Source organism: Corylus avellana, chromosome 7 (genome assembly GCF_965113065.1).
Source record: "Corylus avellana chromosome 7, dhCorAvel1.hap1.2, whole genome shotgun sequence".
Taxonomy (NCBI): domain Eukaryota; kingdom Viridiplantae; phylum Streptophyta; class Magnoliopsida; order Fagales; family Betulaceae; genus Corylus; species Corylus avellana.
In genome coordinates, this window is record NC_142496.1 from 13,416,728 (window position 1) to 13,439,500 (window position 22,773).

At 38.8% G+C, this 22,773-nt stretch overlaps 3 pseudogenes across 1 annotated transcript; 2 read left to right on the forward strand and 1 right to left on the reverse strand.

Moving 5' to 3' along the window:
- The first annotated feature begins 1,986 nt into the window (after window positions 1-1,986).
- LOC132184407 (putative metal-nicotianamine transporter YSL5) lies at window positions 1,987-4,947 on the forward strand (annotated as a pseudogene). The gene is made up of 6 exons (XR_015912859.1): window positions 1,987-2,540; window positions 2,711-2,865; window positions 3,003-3,100; window positions 3,189-3,323; window positions 3,481-3,670; window positions 3,749-4,947. The product of XR_015912859.1 is annotated as a putative metal-nicotianamine transporter YSL5 (transcript).
- Window positions 4,948-15,823: 10,876 nt separating this feature from the next.
- Window positions 15,824-16,216, reverse strand: LOC132185226 (putative metal-nicotianamine transporter YSL5 pseudogene; annotated as a pseudogene).
- A 3,383-nt stretch (window positions 16,217-19,599) lies between these two features.
- Window positions 19,600-21,416, forward strand: LOC132185225 (putative metal-nicotianamine transporter YSL7 pseudogene; annotated as a pseudogene).
- The last annotated feature ends 1,357 nt before the right edge of the window (window positions 21,417-22,773 follow it).

A 22,773-nucleotide genomic window follows, 5' to 3' on the forward strand; every position in this document is an offset into this window, starting at 1 on the left:
CTTTTAAAAGCATCAAGGATCGAGTATGGAAACGCCTTCAGGATTGGAAGCTCCAATTCTTGTCTCAGGCCGGGAAAGAGATTCTATTAAAAGCTGTGATTCAAGCAATGCCCACCTATAGTATGAGCGTATTCCAGCTCCCAAAGGTATTATGCTCTGAGATTAATTCTTTAATGATGAAGTTTTATTGGGGGCATAAGGAGAAAGACAAACGGATCCATTGGATGATTTGGGCTAAAATGAGTTGTTCCAAGGCAAAGGGTGGCTTGGGTTTTCGTGACCTTAGATGCTTTAATAAGGCTTTATTGGCAAAGCAAATATGGCGGCTGTGGAAAACTCCAGACAGCTTAATAGGGAGAATAATGGAAGCTAAATACTCTCCCAATTGTTCGGTACTTGAAGCTTCTTGTGGAAAAAAACCCTCATTTGCGTGGCGTAGTATACAAAGCTCTTGTGATCTTGTAAAAGAAGGGTTGATTTGGCGAGTTGGCAATGGACAAAAAATTCAAATCTGGAAGGATCGTTGGCACAATTCACCGTCCACCTATCGAATAGTATCTCCCCCACAGGTCCTCGCTGAGACAGCAACTGTGAGTGCTTTGATAGATGCACATACAAAATGGGGGAAATCTGAATTGCTGGAACAGATGTTCACTCAAGAGGAGATCATTGCTATCCAATCAATTCCTGTGAGTATTACGGAGCAAGAGTATGTCCTCATATGGAGGGGGACGACAAAAGGGGTGTTTTCTGTCCGGAGTGCGTATCATATTCAAAAAGACAAAGAGTTAATGTATTCAGCCGAGGGATCTGGCCAGCATCGTAACCACCCACTATGGAGAACTCTTTGGCTTCTCCCCATCCCAAATACAGATAAACAGTTTCTATGGAGGGCATGTCACGACTCTCTGCCAACTAGAGCAAATCTCTTTTCTCGCAAGGTGTTAACGGATCCTAGTTGCCCAATATGTGAATGAGCACCTGAAACGACATTTCATGTTTTGTGGCAGTGTCCTGCGGCACGTGATGTCTGGAGTGTAGGCTGCCTCTGTTTCCAAAAAAGCTCTTTCGAGGGACCTAAGTTCTTGGAGGTCGTTGAAGGGATGTATAACAAATGCGAACGATTGGAATTTCTCCAATTTGTGGGTATAGCACGATGTATATGGCTTCGGCGAAATGAGTTCATCCACAGCGGGACCTTTATGCACCCGACGTCCCTATTTCAACACGCTATTCAAGCAACGGAACAGTTTCAAACCCTGATGGAGCGAAGAAGTTCTGAACGAGTATCAACCGAATCTCACTTGACGAGTGCATGAACGGCGCCGCCTTCTGGTTGGTTTAAAGCCAATTGGGATGCCGGGGTTGATGTCAAGCGGGGAAGAGTGGGTTTGGGGGCTGTTGTACGTGATCATCAGGGGAAAATGTGGGCGGCAAGTAGCCAAACGAGACAGGGACCTCTGGATCCTTCAGCGGCTGAAGCTATGGGAGCTCTACTGGCAGTGCAGATGTGCAAGGAATTGGGTGTACAACGGTTTCAGCTGGAAGGTGATGCCAAAAATGTGATTGATGCAGTAAACTCTGAAAATCCCAATGACAGTCGTAGGGGATAGTTAACGGCGGACATACGCTCCTTTGTAAGTCCAGTTCCGGCGTGGGAGATGAGATATGTACGTCGAGATAGGAATAAGGTGGCTCATGCTTTAGCTAGGATGGCACTTAAGGACAATGTTCATATAGTGTGGTTATATAATCCACCGGAATGTATTAATGAATTTTTGCAAGCAGACATCTCTGCTTTGCAAGCTATGCAATAAATATACGGCGTATGCCATTTTCTCAAAAAAAAAAAAAAAAAAAAAGAAATTTGTGTCCAAAAATAAATAAATCAAATTTAACTCTACTCGACTCGATTGGATTACCGTAGTATTCATCACTTATCTGCCACTCCTTCGGTCCTTCCACGCCTTGATGTGAGAGGTAATAAGCAATTTCTAGCCACTTTCGTGAGAACAGAAAAATCCCATTATAAATATAAGGCACCCACCAAGAGATTCTCTCACTCAATAGAGATTCACCTTCGTACTCCCGAATATTCCAACTCCATAATCCATTTTCTCGGAAAACACAGAGAGAAAAAAAGATGCCTCAAAATGGGAGGGAGGAAAACGGTTACGACCCGGAAGATGATCGAAATGTTAACCACGAGAACGAGAAGCTCAAAGAATTGGGAGAGTTGTCGGTGGAGAGCCTGTTCGAGAACCAAGAGGTGCCGTCGTGGAGGAAGCAGCTGACGGTGAGAGCCTTCGTGGAGAGCTTCGTGCTTAGCATACTGTTCAGCTTCATAGTGATGAAGCTTTACCTCACCAGCAGTATCATTCCTTCCCTCAACGTCTCCGCCGGTCTATTGGGGTTCTTCTTCGTGAAGACGTGGACCAAATTGCTTCGGAAGTCCGGCTTGTTGAAGCAGCCCTTCACCAGGCAGGAAAACACCGTCATCCAGACCTATGTTGTCGCCTCCTCCGGCATCGCCTTCAGTGGTATGTGATAACCCCTTCTATTTGTCTTCTTGTTCAAAAACATGTTAGTTTAATTGTCGAAAAATATGGAAACCAGGATGAAGGAGATAGTTTAAAATTGTTGCACAAATTTCATGTTTCTCAAACTGGTAGACTGAAAATTTCATCTTTTACTTGATTTCTATTAACAGGAAGTTTTGGAAGTTATCTGTTTGGAATGAGTGAACGCATTGCCAAACTATCAACAAACACTCATGATTTCAAAAACCCATCATTAGTATGGATAATCGGTTTTCTCTTTGTTGTCAGCTTTCTTGGACTCTTCTCGGTGGTGCCTCTCCGAAAGGTATATAGCATTTAAGAAATCTTGGGCATTTATTAGATTTAAAAAAAAAATTTTAAAAAAAATTTATCGATCACAAGGAAATTAACGTGGTTATAGTGCTCTTTTTCTCCAATGATATGTTTGATGCTTGGTGTCAGATTATGGTCATAGACTTCAGACTCACATTTCCAAGTGGTACTGCAACCGCTTATCTTATCAACAGCTTCCACACTCCTCAAGGAGCCAAACTAGCAAAGTAACGTATCTAACACTAGATGGTTTCTAGTTAAATGGTACCGTATGAAAATTTAGAATATCTTTTCTTTTTTATTCTAATTTTCCAGGAAGCAAGTGAGAGAGTTGGGCAAGTTTTTCACCTTCAGTTTTTTATGGAGTTTCTTCCAATCGTTCTATACTGCTGCAGACGGTTGTGGATTTGCAAGCTTCCCTTCACTAGGGCTCAAAGCATATAAATAGAAGTACATATATAATTATCCTTCACTTTCCTCTTAATAAAATTTCAGTCTACTTTATGCAAAGAAGAATTTTCATTTGGTAAAAATTTTGCTTCAACTAAGCCTTGTTCTCATTTATTGATCATATTGTGCCTACTGCGAAATCTTGATTGTTCTGCAGATTTTATTTTGATTTCTCAACAACATATGTTGGAGTTGGAATGATTTGTCCCTATATAATAAATATATCAGTGTTGGTTGGAGGGATTCTTTCTTGGGGTCTGATGTGGCCTCTCATAGAAAAAAGAAAGGGTGATTGGTATTCTGCAGACCTGAAAGAAACCAGTCTCCATGGTCTTCAAGGTTACAGGGTAAGTTCCCACCTATATTTTCATCCATCAAGAAGGCTTTTCTGTTGTTGAAAAGTTTAATTTATATCCTTTGTTCAGGTATTTATCGCCATAGCCATGATCCTAGGTGATGGTCTATATAACATCGTCAAGGTTCTAAGTCTAACCACCATAGGTTTGTCTCATCAGTTTCTGCAAAAAGATGTGAGCTCTGATCTCCCCACTGCAGGCCATTCTTCTGATCATGTGAGCTCTCAGGTTTCATATGATGACAAGCGCCGAACCCAACTCTTTCTCAAAGATCAAATTCCAGCATGGTTTTCCATTGGAGGTTATGTTGCTTTCGCTGCCATCTCTACAGCCACTCTTCCACATATCTTTCACCAGCTCAAATGGTATTACATATTGGTCATGTACATATTTGCACCCATATTGGCTTTCTGCAATGCATATGGTGCTGGGCTCACTGATTGGTCCCTAGTATCCACGTATGGAAAGCTTGCCATCTTTATCATTGGAGCATGGGCTGGTGCCTCTACTGGTGGAGTTCTTGCAGGGCTAGCAGCTTGTGGGGTTATGATGAAAATTGTCTCAACAGCCTCTGACCTAATGCAGGACTTTAAGACTGGCTACTTGACACTTGCTTCACCCCATTCCATGTTTGTGAGCCAACTAATTGGCACAGCAATGGGTTGCATAATTTCCCCTTGTGTCTTTTGGCTCTTTTACAAGGCCTTTGATGACATTGGGCTACCTCGAAGTCAATATCCTGCCCCGAATGCTGTTGTGTACCGTAACATGGCTTTGCTGGGAGTAGAGGGCATCTCAAGTCTACCAAGGAATTGCCTTCTACTCTGTTATGTGTTTTTTGGTGCAGCCATTTTGATAAATTTTATTAGAGATTTCGCGGGTAAGAAGTGGCGACAGTTCATTCCACTTCCAATGGCTATGGCAATACCTTTCTATATTGGATCATATTTCGCCATTGATATGTGTGTTGGAAGCTTAATATTGTTCGTGTGGGAGAAAATAAACAAGGCCAAGGCAGATGCTTTTGGGCCTGCAGTAGCTTCTGGTTTGATATGTGGAGATGGGATATGGACTTTGCCTGCTTCTATCCTTGCTCTAGCTGGGGTTAAGCCACCAATCTGAATGAAGTTTTTGTCATGAGGGACAAATATTAGGGTAGATAATTTTTTAACACCACAGGGCTAAATGTGATAAATGAATGTGAAGTCTTTAAAGCAATTAAGTTTTTAGCATGTAATATAAGGGTTAGGGTTTTGTCGGTTTATTTATTTAAGTGATCGTTTGTACTCCTATTAAAAACAGATGATAATTAATGAAAAAAAATTGTTTATTTTGGATGTGACTTTTGGTATCTTTTAGTGGTGACTAGTGAGACTCCGCCAACACCAACTTATGATGAGTTCATCCACCATGTATGTGATGATGATGAGAGGATGCACTTGATTTTGAAATAGCATGATTGAATGGCCATTCGTGGTTTGGATGGAAGCCAAAAGCTATATATCATGCCCAACTTCGAGAAACAAAAGATAAAAGACATGCACTTTGATAAGCGTCAAATGTTGCACATTCAAGCCCCTTAATTTACATATGTTAATTCTTTAGCGTTGTTAATTATTTGATTTTTGTTTTGTTTTTGTGTTTCATGTTTTATTTGGAAAATGCGAGAATTAATTCCATTGAAAATCGGGCTTAAAAGACTATTTGGATGCATCCTGGCACCTGGGATCGAGCTTAGTAGCACTTGGGATCGAGCGTATGTACGCTAGAGTGCATTCCAGCCTACGATCGAGCGCATCAGCACTTGCACGCAGAACCAGCCAAGCTCGAGCTCCTATGTGCTCGAGCGCGTATCTTTTAGGGTCGAGCGTAGGTGTGATCGAGCGCACTCGGGCGTCCAAAATACGGCAACAATCCTTTTTCACTTTGGATTTTGTTTTCAGTCTCCCACTTGGACTGGGAGAGTGACCTTTAGTTTCCTAGGGTTTCTAGGCTTCTCCTAATCCCTATAAATAGGCCTATAAACATTATAGAAAACACATCGCTTCGTAGAGCAAAAATTCATTGGAGATTAGCAGAGTCATGAGCGGCTAAAACCATTCGTGGGGTGTTGATGTAACCTTATCTAAGCACAATGATTTGATTGTATTTAATTTCTAGATTTTCAGTTTATGCGTGTTGATTGTATGACTATAAGAATTGCTACATATTGATTTCATTCTTAAATATTAAATGCAATATCTCTTAATTTCACAATCATATTTGTGAAATTCTTCTCTTGTCTTAAAAAGTCTTTTACTTTTATTGAACTCAAATCATTTTTGTTTTCTGTGATTATGAGGATGATGGTTATACAATGGGTTTAATTGACATATGATCAATAGGATTTGATAGGCCATGCCTAGGAAGACGGATTGTACTACACCCTAGTTTAGCTTAATTTAGATAGACAGTCCGTGCCAACCGAAAATGGGTTACACTTATTCATTGATTGTATGTATACTATTGTAGAATTTCATATTTCATACCTAGGCAAGACAGGTCGTACCGCATCATAGTGGTTAGGTAGACGATCAATGCCAACCGGAGATGGATTATACTTATTCTTTAATAAGGGAGTTTCTTATTTATTTATAACATGTATAGAATGAATTTTTGGATTAAATATGATTAACCGTTGTTGTGCGGATGGAGGTGAAGTTAATACCCTACACTCGCTCTTATATTTAATTCTCTTTGAATTTCATGCACTTTAGTTACAAACCAAATCAATCATCTTTTTAATTAAGTTAATTTTGATCTTTCGAATTTGATAACAAAACCCCTGCAATCATTGAGGTTCGACACCCTCTCTTTAACCTATCCTACAAGGATTTGTTCTATTGCGAGTGGTTATTTTTATTATTGATATTTTTGGACACTAAAAGGCCACATCAATTTTTGGTGTTGTTGTCGGGGACTGCTTAACGGTTTAGTTATTAAATTTTAAGGATTAATCATAGCTTAATTATTTTTTGCTTTACTTTGTTATTGATTTTTAATTTTTAATTTTGGTTTTTGTGTTTTTGTGTTTTTTTTTTTTGAATTTTTCTCACACAGGTCCAGAGCTGCGAAGACCCCCCTGCATGCCTGCGCTCGAGCCCAGCCAGCCTGCGATCGAGCCTTTTCTACTTTATTGTGATTTCCTTTCTAGTTTATGTTGGGTCGCCATTCTTTGTCTTTGCCATTAATTGCTTGTGACCCCGACATTGAACACACTCTTAGAAAAGTTAGAGCCGAAAGGAATTCTAAATTGCTAAGAGAGCACACCATTGAGACCATGGGCAACCATGTGGCTTTGAGAGATCACTATCTCCCTACCACACACACTTCCCCCACATGTCTCAGGCTGCCGGACATTACTATGAGATTAGCCCAGCAGTATACAAAGTCTACCATCTTTCCTAGGGCTTAGCAATGAAAATCCTTACGACTTGCTCAATGAATTCTTTGCAATTTGTTCCACCATTAAATTGACTGGGTTCACTGAGGATGCTCTAAGAATGTGTCTCTTTCCTTTCTCCCTCAAGGAAAGAGCCAAACATTGGTTTAATTCCTTAGCACCCAACTCCAATACTTCTTGGGCTGAATTTCAACAAGAATTTCTTAAGAAGTATTTTCCCATTGGAAAGACCAATGACATTAGGAAAGCTATCACTAGTATGTCCCAATATGAGGGTGAGCAATTCCATGAGACCTGGGAGAGACTGAGGGACCTTCTTAGATCATGCCCACACCACGCTGTCCTGAAATGGCAGCTTGTGCAAAGCTTCTATGATGGCTTGACTGAGCCTCATAGACAAATGGTAGACGCATCCTGTGGGGGGACATTTATGTTAAAGAGTGAAGATGAAGCATGGGCCCAGTTTGAAAATTTGACTAGTAATTATGTTCATCATGCTTCCACTAGACGTAAGGCACCCGCACATAAAGCACCAAAGACCGATGGTCTCTTTGAAGTAGGATATTCTGCGGATGTTGCTACCCAAGTAGTTGATGCAATCACTAGGAAGTTAGATCAATTGATGGTTGCTGGTCATGCACCTAATTCTGCTCACATGCACAGGCGACCTAAACCATGCTCATTTTGTTCTAGTCCTATGCATCTTATAAATGACTACCCTGTTGCTAGAAATTATGCTGATGTTTCATATGAGCAGGTCAATGCAGCATTCTCCCAATCGAGTAATGATCCGTACTCCAATACTTATAACCTGGGGTGGAGAAATCATCCAAACTTCTCATGGATGGCCCAAGCTCCTGGGCTGCACAATCAAGCTCAATCTAACAGGCAGCCCTATCAACCTTCTTCCACATATCGGCCTCCACAGCAGCAGTATCAGACCACACCAGCCCCTCGGTCGGATTTCAACTTTCAAGAGAAGATATGGAACCTTATGAGCGAGACGAATCAGACTTTGAAAACTCACTAAGAGATAATGAAATATCAACAACAGATGGTGAACTCACACACTCAAGCAATTTCCAAGTTAGAAGCTCAGACCGCCACCTCCTATGTTGGCATCGAACTTTCAAAATATGGTGTTGGAAGCTATAAGCGATATGAAGACTATGAATTAGCTCAATCCATCACCAATATAGAAGCCCAAATCGGTAGTATCGCCAAGTTAGAAGCTCAAGTCCGTCAACTTGCCAATGCCCTCAATAGGAGGGACGAAGGAAAACTTCCAATTCAACCAATGACCAACCCTAGTAGACTATACATGGTAGAAGGAAGCACTTTTCATCTGGAGCAAGTTCAAGCCGTCACCACATTACGAAGCGGAAGACTAGTTGACAATCATGTGGAGGAAAAGAAGGATGAGCAACTTGAGGCCCCACAGAATCTGCATCAGGACAAGGGTAAGCAAGTAAGCACTGAGGCTTCTTCATCAGCTGCCCCTACTCAAACACTGAGATTGAGAGAGCTCTCCCCAACTTAGGAGCTGGTGTGAATTTGCTTCTATACTTGGTGTATCAGCAACTTGGCTTAGGGGAACTGAAACCTACAAGCACTGTCTTGCAATTGGCTGACCGAACTATCAAGAAACCCCGAGGGATTGTCGAAGATGTCATCATCAAGGTGGACACGTTTTACTATCCAGTTGACTTCATAGTTCTTGACACATAACCTGTGCGGAATCCAAAGAAGCAAATTCCTGTCATCCTCGAGCGACCTTTCTTAGCCACATCCAATGAATGCATCAATTGTCGAACTGGAGTAATGAAGATCTCCTTTGGGAATATGAAGATCAGACTGAACATCTTCAATGCCTTCCAGAATACAAGTTTCTTCTTGGATGACATTGGAGAAACTGTTGAAGACCCACCTCCTGACCCTCTATCTGAAGCCCCATCATGGAGAAAACCACCGGAGCCTATACCTCTCACTTCAAGTACTCCACCACTTGATGACAACCCCACAAGGAACATATTTTATTCAGAGGTTACTGAAGTGGACTTCATTGGAGTGGACAATTTTTTGGCAACTTCTCTGATTGCCTTGGTTTTTGAGAACCCCCATAGAGACAAGAGGTTGATCATGAAACCAGTTCAGGACAAACACATTGAGTATCGTCATGGGGAGCATCAAGACTTTTCAGCTGAAAGAAGAAGTTTCGGGATGTTAAGAGGAATCCTCTTCCCTGTGTGCTCGACTCCTTACTCCACCAGGGTACATGATCTCCATCCAGGTTTATTTTATTCATTGTTGCTTCATTCTTTGATTATATTTGTACAACAATGTGTGCACTTGATTGGTATTTGGTTGGAGTATCACTTTCTTTTTCAGGACATATGTTTTTGCATGCAAGTTTGGGGGTATGATACACCTCACATCTGCTCATTCAGGTATTCCTATACTCTTAATCTTATTCTTTAGTTTTGTAAATACATTGGGGACAATGTATGATTCAAGTTTGGGGGTATGGAAAAACAAAACAATGTCCAAATTTTGTTGTTATGTCATTCTTAAGCATATGGTTGAGCTTCGATTTTGGTTTGAATTTCATTGGTAGGCTTAAAGTTATGAACACATGATCATTTAGGAATTTTGAGTCTTGTTACTTACTTTTGACAACATGAGATGCTTCTTGTTTCAATTTAAATCTATCTTGAGCATACTAGCACATCTTTGTGAGGTATGAAATTTTTGGCCAATTATGTTTGCTTTCATTATCTTGAATTCTGTTGGGTGACATATTGGATGAATAACCTTGGCATGATATTAAAAAAAAAAAAAAAAAATCAAGTTGAATTTTTCACTTAGTAACTGGACCTCTTGCCTCGTTAAAAAGTGAGTGTTCGCATCAAAAAGTGAGAAATTTGGTTGGTTAATAAAATTGCTAGCTTAGTTTCGTAGCCTTTTTTACTCGAGTTAGTAAGTCCTTAGGGGTGTCTCTACACTTAATGCCCTAAAGCCATTTGGTTTTAGAGTCATTGGCTTAACACTCGATACATGGGCCAATTAGAAAGCTTAAGGGAGCTAAGCAGTACACAACAAGTTAAAAAAAATAAAAATAAAAAAATTAAAATTTGTATGCCTTGATTGTTTCATCTGATAGAAAGTCCAATAAATTCTGAGATGTTGATTCATTTATATTGGAATTATTTTGAAGCCACATGATTGTGTTTGCCAATGAATGTGAACCATTATCTTTGTAATGCTTTATTCTTTTGAATGACATAATGATGACAATGTTTGTGGGTATTATTCCTGGAAAACCCTCACGAGACTTCACTCGTTCTTTAGGAAATGCCTAGGGGTTTAAAAGGCTTGTTGCATACGCTAAATGCAATCGTACATCCCACGAAAGATGGATTTATCTTTTTGTTTTTCAATTTATTTTCTGTTTTGAATTGCTAAGGGACTAGCAATATGTAAGTTTGGGGCTGTGATAAGCACCAAACGTTGCACATTCAAGCCCATTAATTTGCATATGTTAATTTCTTAGTGTTGTTAATTGTTTGATTTTTGTTTCGTTTTTGTGTTTCAAGTTTTATTTGGCAAATGTAAGAATTTCATTGAAAATCGGGCTTAAAAGACTATTTGGATGCATTCTGGCACCTGGGATCGAGCTCAGCAGCACTTGGGATCAAGCGTACATACGCTCGAGTGCATTCCAGTCTACGATCGAGCGCATCAATGCTCACACATAGAACCAGCCGAGCTCGAGTGCGTATCTTCTAGGATAGAGCGTAGGTGCGATCGAGCACACTCGGGCGTCCAAAATACGGCAACAATCATTTATCAACTTGGATTTGGTTTTCAGTCTCCAACTTGGACTGGGAGACTGACCTATGGTTTCCTAGGGTTTCTAGGCTTCTCCTAATCCCTTTAAATAGGCCACTAAACATTGTAGAAAACACACCGCTTCCTAGAACAAAAATTCAGTGGAGCTTAGTAGAGTCATGAACGGTTAAACCCCTTCGTGGGGTGTTGATGTAACCCTATCCAAGCACAATGGTTTGATTGTATTTAATTTATAGATTTTCAGTTTATGCATGTTGATTGTATAACTAAGAGAATTTCTAAATATTGATTTCGTTCTTAAATATTAAATGCAATTGTTCTTAGTTTCAAAATCAATATTTGTGAAATTCTTCTCTTGTCTTAGAAAGTCTTTTACTTTTATTGAACTCAAATCATTCTTATTTTCTGTGATTATGAGGATAATGGTTATACAATGGGTTTAATTGACATATGATCGATAAGATTTGATAGGACATGCCTAGGGAAGATGGATTGTACTACACCATAGTTTAGTGTAATTTATGTAGACAGTCCGTGCCAACCGAAGATGGGTTACACTTATTCATTGATTGTCTGTATCCTGTTATAGAATTTGATAATTCATACCTAGGGAAGACGGGTCGTACTGCATCTAAGTGGTTAGGTGGATGATCCGTGCCAACCGAAGATGGATTATATCTATTCTTTAATAAGATAGTTTCTTGTTTATTTATAACATGCATCTAATGAATTTCTGGATTAAATATGGTTAACCATTGTTGTGCGGATAGAGGTGAAGTCAATACCCTACACTCTCTGTTATATTTAATTCTCTTTTAATTTCGAGCACTTTAGTTACAAACCAAATCAATCATCTTTTTAATAAGTTAATTTTGATCTTTCGATTTTGATAACAAAGCCCTTGGAATCTTTGAGGTTCGACACCCTTTCTTTAGCCTATTCTATAAGGATTCGTCTTATTGCGAGTGGTTATTTTTATTATTGATATTTGGACACAAAAAGACCAAATCACACTTTCTTTCTTCCTGTCGCCATTTTGCGCCCAAATTACCAAACAATACAGTTTTTTTTTTTATTGATCTCTATCTTTACCTTGGCCATTTCTTTCTTTCTTTTTTTAGACAGACCCACAATTTATGAGAATTTAGTCAACACAAGGTAAATTGGGTTTATTAGAAGGAAAAATTGTAAACTACTATATAATTGTTATATAATTTAAATGACATGGTAATAAAAATAAATTTAAAAGTTGCCACATCAATTATATTATATGGGTTTACTAATAAATAGAATTAGTCGATGAGAAATGCTACGGAAACTAACTATTTTACTAATAGAAGCTTACTAAATTGTTGTGTAGCTCATTCATTGGAAAAACAAAAACAAAACAATTAATTAAGAGAAGTGTAATGAGTACCAATGAATGCGCTACACATCATTTTAGTAAGTCTCTGTTTGTAAAAGAGTTAATACCCCTAGTATTTCACTTAGTCAATTGCTCGTTTATTGAAGCATGTGTGGTAGGGCACGCGTGTTAGATGGTGCAGAAATGATGGGTGGAGCACTTTGTCTTCACTAGCCTTGGCAACTAATCCAAAGGGTGTCGACAGTAGGGGTGAAAAAGTAGTTACAGTTAGCAGTTATTGGCTAAAACCGCTATCCGTAACTGCCTAGGCGGTTAACCGCTAGGCAGTTAACCATCAGTTAGCGGTTAGTAACTCTAGTAACTGCTAACCGCTTTTTAAAAGAAAAATTTTAAAAAAACAAAACAATGTCGATTTTGTGGTAATATGATAATATCATACTACATACGACATCGTTTGTATAAAAAACACAAAAACAACATCGTTTCATGTATTTTTTTCAACTCATTTTCACTTAGAACAGGGACCGCCAGAACTATAAATAGGGCTGAACGCGATTTTCAACTCATTTTCTCTCATTTTCTTTCCTTCCCACGAAATTTCCCTCTTCTCTCTCTTAGGGTTTGTACCTAAACCTTAAGGATTGGTTTGAGGAGTTCTCCAAAGGCAAATCTCGGAACATGTTTCTTAGCGTTAGATCCTCATTTCCACCGATTAGTTTGAGGTAAACCCTAACTTTACTTAAGGTTGAGTTAATTTTTGGGGGGTTTTGCTTAATTTCCTAAATTTCGTTAGGGCTTTTGTAATCTGTGGAGTTATAAGCTTGGGTCAAGCTTCAGGTTGGAGTTTCGTGTGGCGAAATTTTGGATCTTGTCCAAGATCAAGGTAAGCTTCAAACCCTAGAATTTTCCTTAGTGTTGTAAGTTGGGATTGTGGTGTCTAACCCTAGAGTTTCTATATGGGTTGGTATTTTTAGTAGTGGATAATTGTTAAGGTCTAGAGTCTTAATAAGTGTACTTGTAACGTGTAAGAACTAATGAGTTACATGTGGTCCATTATAAATACAAAACAATTCCTCCTACTGATTTAATGGGAGTCAAAACACAAACTTTGTGTTCATAGAAATCTAATATTTTAGTTCTATGACAATATACTAAGACTCCATTTCTTTCGACGTAAAATGTTTTCCGTCGGAAAATATTTTCTTGAAAAATGATTTCCTTAAAAACATTTTTCGGTGTTTAGCGCGTACAAAAAATCAAAAATATTTTTTTTATATACATTTTTTCGTTCACTCATATTAAACTTTAAATTACAACAATATCCCGACGGGTCTCGACCAAGTCCCGACGAGTCCTAATCGGGTCGCGGTTGTTTTTCAACCGGGTCTCGGCTAGGTCCTAGCGGTGGCTCGATTAGGTCCTACAGAGTTCCAACCGAATCCCAGAGGCTCCCGATTGGTTCTCAATGAGTCCCTACTGTGTTCCACTAGTGTGTCGACTAGGGTGCGGCGGAGTCCCGACCAGGTCCCGACTAGCTCTTCCGTTCAAATTGAAAATATTTTCTGTTGACTATTATTTTCGTCACACCAAAAAATATGATAAATATTTTCAAAAAATCACTTTATGCCAAAACAAACGAAGCATAAATAACATTTTTATTAGCTCTTCAAATAGACACGTGTTAGCTTGCCTTATTCCCATTTAGTATCTTCGTTCTCATGGTCTAAAGCGAGCAAGAATTTATGACCACTCATTCTCATCTGCATACATACCATATATTTTTCCCTCTCACTGATGATCAGCATTCTCCCATGCACACCAAAAACAAAAATAAGAAAAAGGAAAGCAATGGAGTCGGATCAATGATTATTGATTTGCTGAAATTAAGCATGAAAACTATCTTCGATTTGATGTAAACCATCAACATGGCCCATTTGCTAGCAAACCACCACAATATTCCAAGAAGATGGGAGCTGCCGAAATGCAGGACAAAGTTTAAGGATTGCGGCAGGAGTTGGAGAAATATTGGCTGCCGGCAAATGGTGAGAGTGAGAGGTTTTATGGTGTAGAGTTCGGCGTCGTCAGCTGAGAAAGTGGGATCGGTTGGGTAAAAGTGTCATATGTCCTTTGAGCATATGACAAACAGATTTTTTGTTTTATTGTTAATGCTATTAAAAAAATGTACGAAGCATATGTTATAAAAAAAACGTGTATTTTTTTATTTTTTTATTTTTGCATATTCACACAAGGGGATAAAAAGAAGAGAGAATAATTCGATCTAGTGACCTTTGCTTCACGAAGCATGTATTTTTTACATGTTAAAAGACACTTTTAAAAACTATATTGAAATAAATTCCCTACTTGATAGCTTGGAAGCACTTTTATTTTAACTAAACTCATCGATCTATTATGAAGACCATGGAGACTGGTTTCGGGCAGGTCTGCAGAATACCAATCACCCTTTCTTTTTTCTATGAGAGGCCACATCAGACCCCAAGAAAGAATCCCTCCAACCAGCACTGATATATTTATGATATAGGGACAAATCATTCCAACTCCAACATATGTTGCTGAGAGATCAAAATAAAATCTGCAGAACAATCAAGATTTCGCAGTAGGCACAACATGATCAATAAATGAGAACAAGGCTTGGGTGAAGCAAAATTTTTACCAAATGAAAACTGAAGGAATTATATATGTACTTGTATTTATATGCTTTGAGGCCTAATGAAGGGAAGCTTGCAAATCCACAATCGTCTCCAGCAGTATAGAACCATTGGAAGAAACCCCATAAAAAGCTGAAGCTGAAAAACTTGCCCAACTCTCTCACTTGCTTCCTGGAAAAATAGCATAAAAAAGAAAAGATATTCTAAATTTTCATACGGTCCCATTTAACTAGAAACCATTAACTGTTAGATACATTACTTTGCTAGTTTGGCTCCTAGAGGAGTGTGGAAGCTGTTGATAAGATAAGTGGTTGCAGTACCACTTGGACATGTGAGTCTGAAGTCTATGACCATAATCTGACACCAAACATCAAACACATCATTGGAGAAAAAGAGCACTATGACCACGTTAATTTCCTTGTGTTCGATCAACTTTTTTTTTTTCCCTTTTTTTTTTAAAAAATCTAATAAATGCCCAAGATTTCTCAAATGCTATATATATACCTTTCGGAGAGGCACCACCGAGAAGAGTCCAAGAAAGCTGACAACAAAGAGAAAGCCGATTATCCATACTAACGATGGGTTTTTGAAATCATGAGTGTTTGTTGATAGTTTGGCAATGCGTTCACTCATTCCAAACAGATAAGTTCCAAAACCTCCTGTTAATAGAAATCAATTAAAAGATGGAATTTTCAGTCTACCAGTTTGAGAAACATGAAATTTGTGCAACAATTTTAAACTATCTCCTTCATCCTGGTTTTCAGATTTTTCGACAATTAAACTAACATGTTTTTGAACAAGAAGACAAATAGAAGGGGTTATCACATACCACTGAAGGCAATGCCGGAGGAGGCGACAACACAGGTCTGGATGACGGTGTTTTCCTGCCTGGTGAAGGGCTGCTTCAACAAGCCGGACTTCCGAAGCAATTTGGTCCACGTCTTCACGAAGAAGAACCCCAATAGACCGGCGGAGAGGTTGAGCGAAGGAATGATACCGGTGATGAGGTTGAGCTTCATCACTATGAAGCTGAACAGTATGCTCACCACGAAGGCTCTCACCGTCAGCTGCTTCCTCCACGACGGCACCTCTTGGTTCTCGAACAGCCTCTCTACCGACAACTCTCCCAATTCTTCGAGCTTCCCGTTGTCGTGGTTAACATTTCGATCATCTTCCGGGTCGTAACCGTTCTCCTCCCTCCCATTTTGAGGCATCTTTTTTTCTCTCTCTGTATTCCGAGAAAATGGATTATGGAGTTGGAATATTCGGGAGTACGAAGGTGAATCTCTATTGAGTGAGAGAATCTCATGGTGGGTGCCTTATATTTCTAATGGGATTTTTCCGTTCTCACGAAAGTGGCTAGAAATTGCTTATTACCTCTCACATGATGGCGTGGAAGGACCGAAGGAGTGATGGATAAGTGATGAATACTACGGTAATCGAATCGAGTCGAGAGAGTTAAATTTGATTTATTTATTTTTGGACACAAATTTCTTTTAAATCAGTTTAGAAAAAATTTTATTCAACTTACCTTAATAAGTGACAAGTATTATTTTATATCTTTAGATTTTTCAAAAATTAATGTTAGGTTCTGAGGTTAATATAATAACAATAAATAGCTATTAAGAATATTAAAAAAAAACATATGAGATATATATGATACTTGACACTTATCGAAGTTAGTTGGAAAAAATTTTCTTCAAATTGATTTGGAAGAAATTTTGGTCCTTTAATTTTTTAACAAATTAACACTAAAACTTAATTCAATGGCTCATTAATTTGTTCAAATTATCTATGTATAAGAAAAAAGGTAAGATACAACGGTGTGATCTTTAAGGGATAGCTTTATTGGCTGGATATTACGCTTTATGAAGTTGAGGTAATTCATTCGAATCTTCATCTCCTATTTGTTGAGGAATAATCTCACATTACCTATGAACATGACCTTGGGCATGTTTATAAGAAATTAACAACCATCTCCTATAGATCCGGTTTTATGTGATGAGTTAAGCCCATGAATTTCTTCATGGTATCAGAGCCTACTACAGGACGAATGAGGCCCGCACTACTTACCCCGTTACAAGGACCAGAAAAAATACTAGCCTACACGTGATGGAGGATGTTGAGAAATAATCTCGCATTGCCTATGAATAAGACCTTGAACATGTTAAGGAATGTGCAACCATTTTCTATAGAACCGGCTTTACGAGATGAGTTAAACTTATAAATTTCTTCACTATTTTCCTCTGATTGTGCCTTCGGAGAGATGCTTGGTGCAAACATTAAAAAAGAATAACAAAAATTGATGTCACTATGGCTAATTAATCAACAATGACTTTTCAACCGTGAGGAGTATATCAGGAGACGAAAGAGTGGTTCATATGCTAGCAAAGAATAAACTCTCATTTATAGATGAAGTCAATGTGATATTAATGTGATTTTGTAATAGCTGAAGGCACCGTTGAATATTTATTTAATCAGTGCACGACTCTTCTTAGGCTATCAACACATGTATAAGAGATAAGATAATCAGTGCATCTCCTCCATCCATATATTATCAATACACTTTCTAACTGCTTCTTTAGCTAAACCATGGGCAGCTTTATTAGAATTTCTCTTCACATGTCTGACTTGAGCCGTTCGAAAATGTCGTAGAAGCATTCTAGCATCATCTATGAGGTGTCCGTAAGGACTCAAGTCTTCAGTCTCAGCTTGAAGCGCTTTAACCACAATCAAAGAATCCCCTTCCAAAATTACATCTTGAACACCTGTGTCACGTCCAAACTCTGCTGCATAAACTGCTCCCATGGCTTCCCCTATAACCGGTTGTTGTTTAGTCTGCATTGTCATGCTCCTTGCTGCGATGACCTCTCCATATGAATCTCTTATAAGCACCCAACACCCAACCGATTATTCCTCTCATCCATACCGACATCCCAATTAATTTTGTAGAACCCAGGTGGTGGGCACCTCCAGACTTCCGCATCCACCCCTGTTTCACGTAAAATTTCATTTAACTTGTCTTGCTTCTGATTTGCTTCCAGGAACATCTCGTGGGTCTCCTTTGCTTCATGGGTCAACCGGTTTGGGTGTGTAAACATACCTCCATGCAAAACGTTATTTCTCCTTTTCCAAATGCATTGGGCTATTGTTGCAATTAATCCCATCTCATCAGAACTGCATCTCTCTGAAAGCTTCACCAATATCTCTCTAAAATCTGTACCCAGACTCCCCATTTTCTAGATTTTCCTATCACACACCCCCCATACATCTCGTGCAGCTGGACACTCCCACAACACGTGGAGTATTGTTTCGGTCTCTTGACTGCACAGAAAACACCCCACCTCCAGGTCCATTCCCCTCCGCAGAAGATTATCTCTGGTTGGAAGCAGATTACTACACGCCCTCCATAGGAAGACTTTCGTGGAATTTGGGATTGGAAGGCCCCATATCAATTTCCAGAAAAAATTCCAGCCGTTGCCTTCTGAGCTCGCGCCCCTCTCACCTTGAATTCTTTCTTGCTCCAAAAAATAGGCGCTTCTGACGGTAAATATTCCCAATGGCGTTGCTCTCCAGACCATTTTATCCGTACAGTCAAATCTGCTGAGAGGGATATTGCATATAATTTCTGCCTCTTCTTTTCAAACAGAGATTGTATCAGAGGAACATTCCAGCCCCTTGAATGTGTGTCCATTAGGGCTGCAACTTTCTCATCACTTGCCAAAGATAAGCATGGAGACTGAACTTTAAAGGATATTGGCTTAGGAATCCATTTAGACCCCCAGATATTGACACTCTGCCTATTCCCTATCCGCCAAATCATCCCTTCCCTCAACAAAACAGTAGCAGCCAATAAACTTCTCCACGCAAAGGACGGCCTGCTACCAATTTTTGCTTCCAACAATGAACTTCGGCTAAAATATTTGGCTTTTAAAATGCCCCCCACCAGGCTATCAGGATTTTGGATAATCCTCCATCCTTGCTTGGCTAAAAGGGCCATATTAAAACAAATTAGGTCTCTAAATCCCATACCTCTGTTAGCTTTTGATCTCCCCATTTTCTCCCAGCTCATCCAGTGTATCTTCTTCACATTATCCTTGTGTCCCAACCAAAACTTCTGCATGATTCCATTTAACTCACTTCATAGTGTTTTGGGCAGCACAAAAATGCTCATACTATAAGCAGGTATCGCCTGTATCACAGCTTTAATGAGAATCTCCTTCCCTGCTTGTGAGAGGAATTTTGCTTTCCAATCATTGACACATTTTGAATAAGGTTCATACCATAGCTAGGTATGAACCTTATTCAAAATGTTTGAAGCTAGTGACGACAAATAGCTTTATTAGGTGGTGGCACACCATCAAAATTATACATTTGTGTCAAGCCTAGAACTTTTTTTTTTTTTTCGCACTATGAAATTGTCTTGATTTTTTTTTTATTTATATATGTTATGTTCTTGATCCCTTGGATATGTCATTGTCATGTATCTTGCAATCTTTATTTTAAGAAAAAAAAAAAAATTAATACAGAGTGAACTAAGAAATAAAATCCGTACGGATTAGAATCATTTTTGCAGTGAGAACTGAATAAAAAAGAAATGGAAAAGGAAAAAGAACATCCGTACTATGAAAATTAGATAGTAATAAAGATAGTTAACTATAGATCCAGAGACGGAGGGAGGGGGGGACCGGGGTGGGCCATGGTCCCCCCCAAAATAAGGAAAAAAAAATTATAAGTAAAAAAAATAATAAAAACCCCAAAATAAGGAAAAAACAAATTATAAGTTAAAAAAATAATAAAAAAAGTAAAAAAAAGTAAAATTAAAGTTTTAATTTTAGTCATTTGGCCCATTCCAAAAAAAAAAAAAAATTGGCCCTATTTTTAAATTTTTTGGCCATATCCAATAAAATTTTTGGCCCTATTTTTAATTTTGTTAGCCCATACCCACTTAAGTTTTTTTTTTTTTTTTTTGGCCCTTACTTTCAAATGTCTACTTTTTTTGGCCCTTACAGTAGTCTTTAGTTCATAAAAAACAACCAAAATAATTTTTTTTAATAAAAAATTCTAAAGAACCGAAAAAAAAATTTCACTAACCCCTTCCATAAAATTTCCTGATTCCGTCCCTGGTCTTCAAGGTTACAAGGTAAGTTCCCACCTATGTTTTCATCCATCAAGAAGGCTTTTCTGTTTGTTGAAAACTTTAATTTATATCCTTTATTCAGGTATTTATCGCCATAGCCATGATCGTAGGTGATGGTCTATATAACTTCGTCAAGGTTCTAAGTCTAACCACCATAGGTTTGTCTCATCAGTTTCGGCAAAAAGATGTGAGCTCTGATCTCCCCACTGTAGGCCATTCTTCTGATCATGTGAGCTCTCAGGTTTCATATGATGACAAGCGCCGAACCCAACTCTTTCTCAGAGATCAAATTCCAGCATGGTTTTCCACTGGAGGTTATGTTGCTTTTGCTGCCATCTCTACAGCCACTCTTCCACATATCTTTTACCAGCTCAAGTGGTATTACATATTGGTCATGTACATATTTGCACCCACATTGGCTTTCTGCAATGCATATGGTAATGGGCTCATTGATTGGTCCCTAGTATCCATGTATGGAAAGCTTGCCATCTTTATCATTGGAGCATGGCCTGGTGCCTCTCATGGTGGAGTTCTTGTAGGGCTAGCAGCTTATGGGGTTATGATGAACATTGTCTCAACAGTCTCTGACCTAATGATGGACTTTAAGACTGGCTACTTGACACTTGCTTCACCCCGTTCCATGTTTGTGAGCCAACTAATTGGCACAGCAATGGGTTGCATAATTTCCCATTGTGTCTTTTGGCTCTTTTACAAGGCCTTTGATGACATTGGGCTACCTAGAAGTCAATATCCTGCCCCGAATGCTGTTGTGTACCGTAACATGGCTTCGCTGGGAGTAGAGGGCATCTCAAGTCTACCAAGGAATTGCCTTCTACTCTGTTATGTGTTTTTTGGTGCAGCCATTTTGATAAATTTTATTAGAGATTTAGCGGGTAAGAAGTGGCGACAGTTCATTCCACTTCCAATGGCTATGGCAATACCTTTCTATATAGGATCATATTTCGCCATTGATATGTGTGTTGGAAGCTTAATATTGTTCGTGTGGGAGAAAATAAACAAGGCCAAGGCAGATGCTTTTGGGCCTGCAGTAGCTTCTGGTTTCATATGTGGAGATGGGATATGGACTTTGCCTGCTTCTATCCTTGCTCTAGCTGGGGTTAAGCCACCAATCTGCATGAAGTTTTTGTCACGAGGAACAAATATTACGGTGGATAATTTTTTAACACCACAGGGCTAAATGTGATAAATGAATGTGAAGTCTTTAAAGCAATTAAGTTTTTAGCTTGTAATATAAGGGTTAGGGTTTTGTCCGTTTATTTATTTAAGTGAACGTTTGTACTCCTATTAAAAACAGATGATAATTAATGAAAAAATTTGTTTGTTTTGGATGTGACTTCAGTTATCTTTTAGTGGTGACTAGTGAGACTCCGCCAACACCAACTTATGATGAGTTCATCCACCATGTATGTGATGATGATGAGAGGATGTACTTGATTTTGAAATAGCATGATTGAATGGTCATTCGTGTTTCGGATCAAAGCCAAAGAATGATCCAAAGCCAAAGCAAAAGCTATATATCATGCCCAACTTCAACAAACAAAAGATAAAAGACATGCATGCACTTTGATAAGCGTCAAATGTTGCACATTCAAGCCCTTTAATTTGCATATGTTAATTCCTTAGCGTTGTAAATTGTTTGATTTTTGTTTTGTTTTTGTGTTTCATGTTTTATTTGGCAATTGTGAGAATTGCATTGAAAATCGGGCCTAAAACACTATTTGGATGCATTTGACATCGAGCTCAGTAGCACTTGGGATTGAGCGTACATACGCTTGAGCGCATTCCAGCCTACAATCGAGCGCATCAGCGCTCGCGCGCAGAACCAGCCAATCTCAAGCGCGTATCCTTTAGGATCAAGCGTAGGTGCGATCAAGCGCACTTGGGCGTCCAAAATACGGCAACAATCCTTTTTCACCTTGGATTTGATTTTCAGTCTCCCACTTGGGCTGGGAGACTGACCTATGGTTTCCTAGGGTTTCTAGGCTTCTCCTAATCCCTATAAATAGGCCTATAAACATTGTAGAAAACACACCGCTTCATAGAGCAAAAATTCATTGGAGTTTAGCAGAGTCATGAGCGGTTAAACCCCTTCATGGGATGTTGATGTAACCGTATCGAAGCACAATGGTTTGAGTGTACTTAATTTCTAGATTTTCAGTTTATGCATGTTGATTGTATAACTATGAGAATTGCTACATATTGATTTCATTCTTTAATATTAAATGTAATTGCTCTTAATTTCAAAATCAATATTTGTGAAATTCTTCTTTTGTCTTAGAAAGTCTTTTACTTTTATTGAACTCAAATCATTCTTGTTTTCTGTGATTATGAAGATGATGCTTATACAATGGGTTTAATTGACATTTGGTAGGCCATGCCTAGGGAAAACGGATTGTACTGCATCCTAGTTTAGTGTAATTTAGATAGACAGTCCGTGCCAACCGAAGATGGGTTACACTTATTCATTGATTGTATGTATCCTGTTATAGAATTTGATAATTCATACCTAGGGAAGACAGGTCGTACCGCATCTTAGTAGTTAGGTAGACGATCTGTGCCAACCGAAGATGGATTATACTTATTATTTAATAAGGGAGTTTATTGTTTATT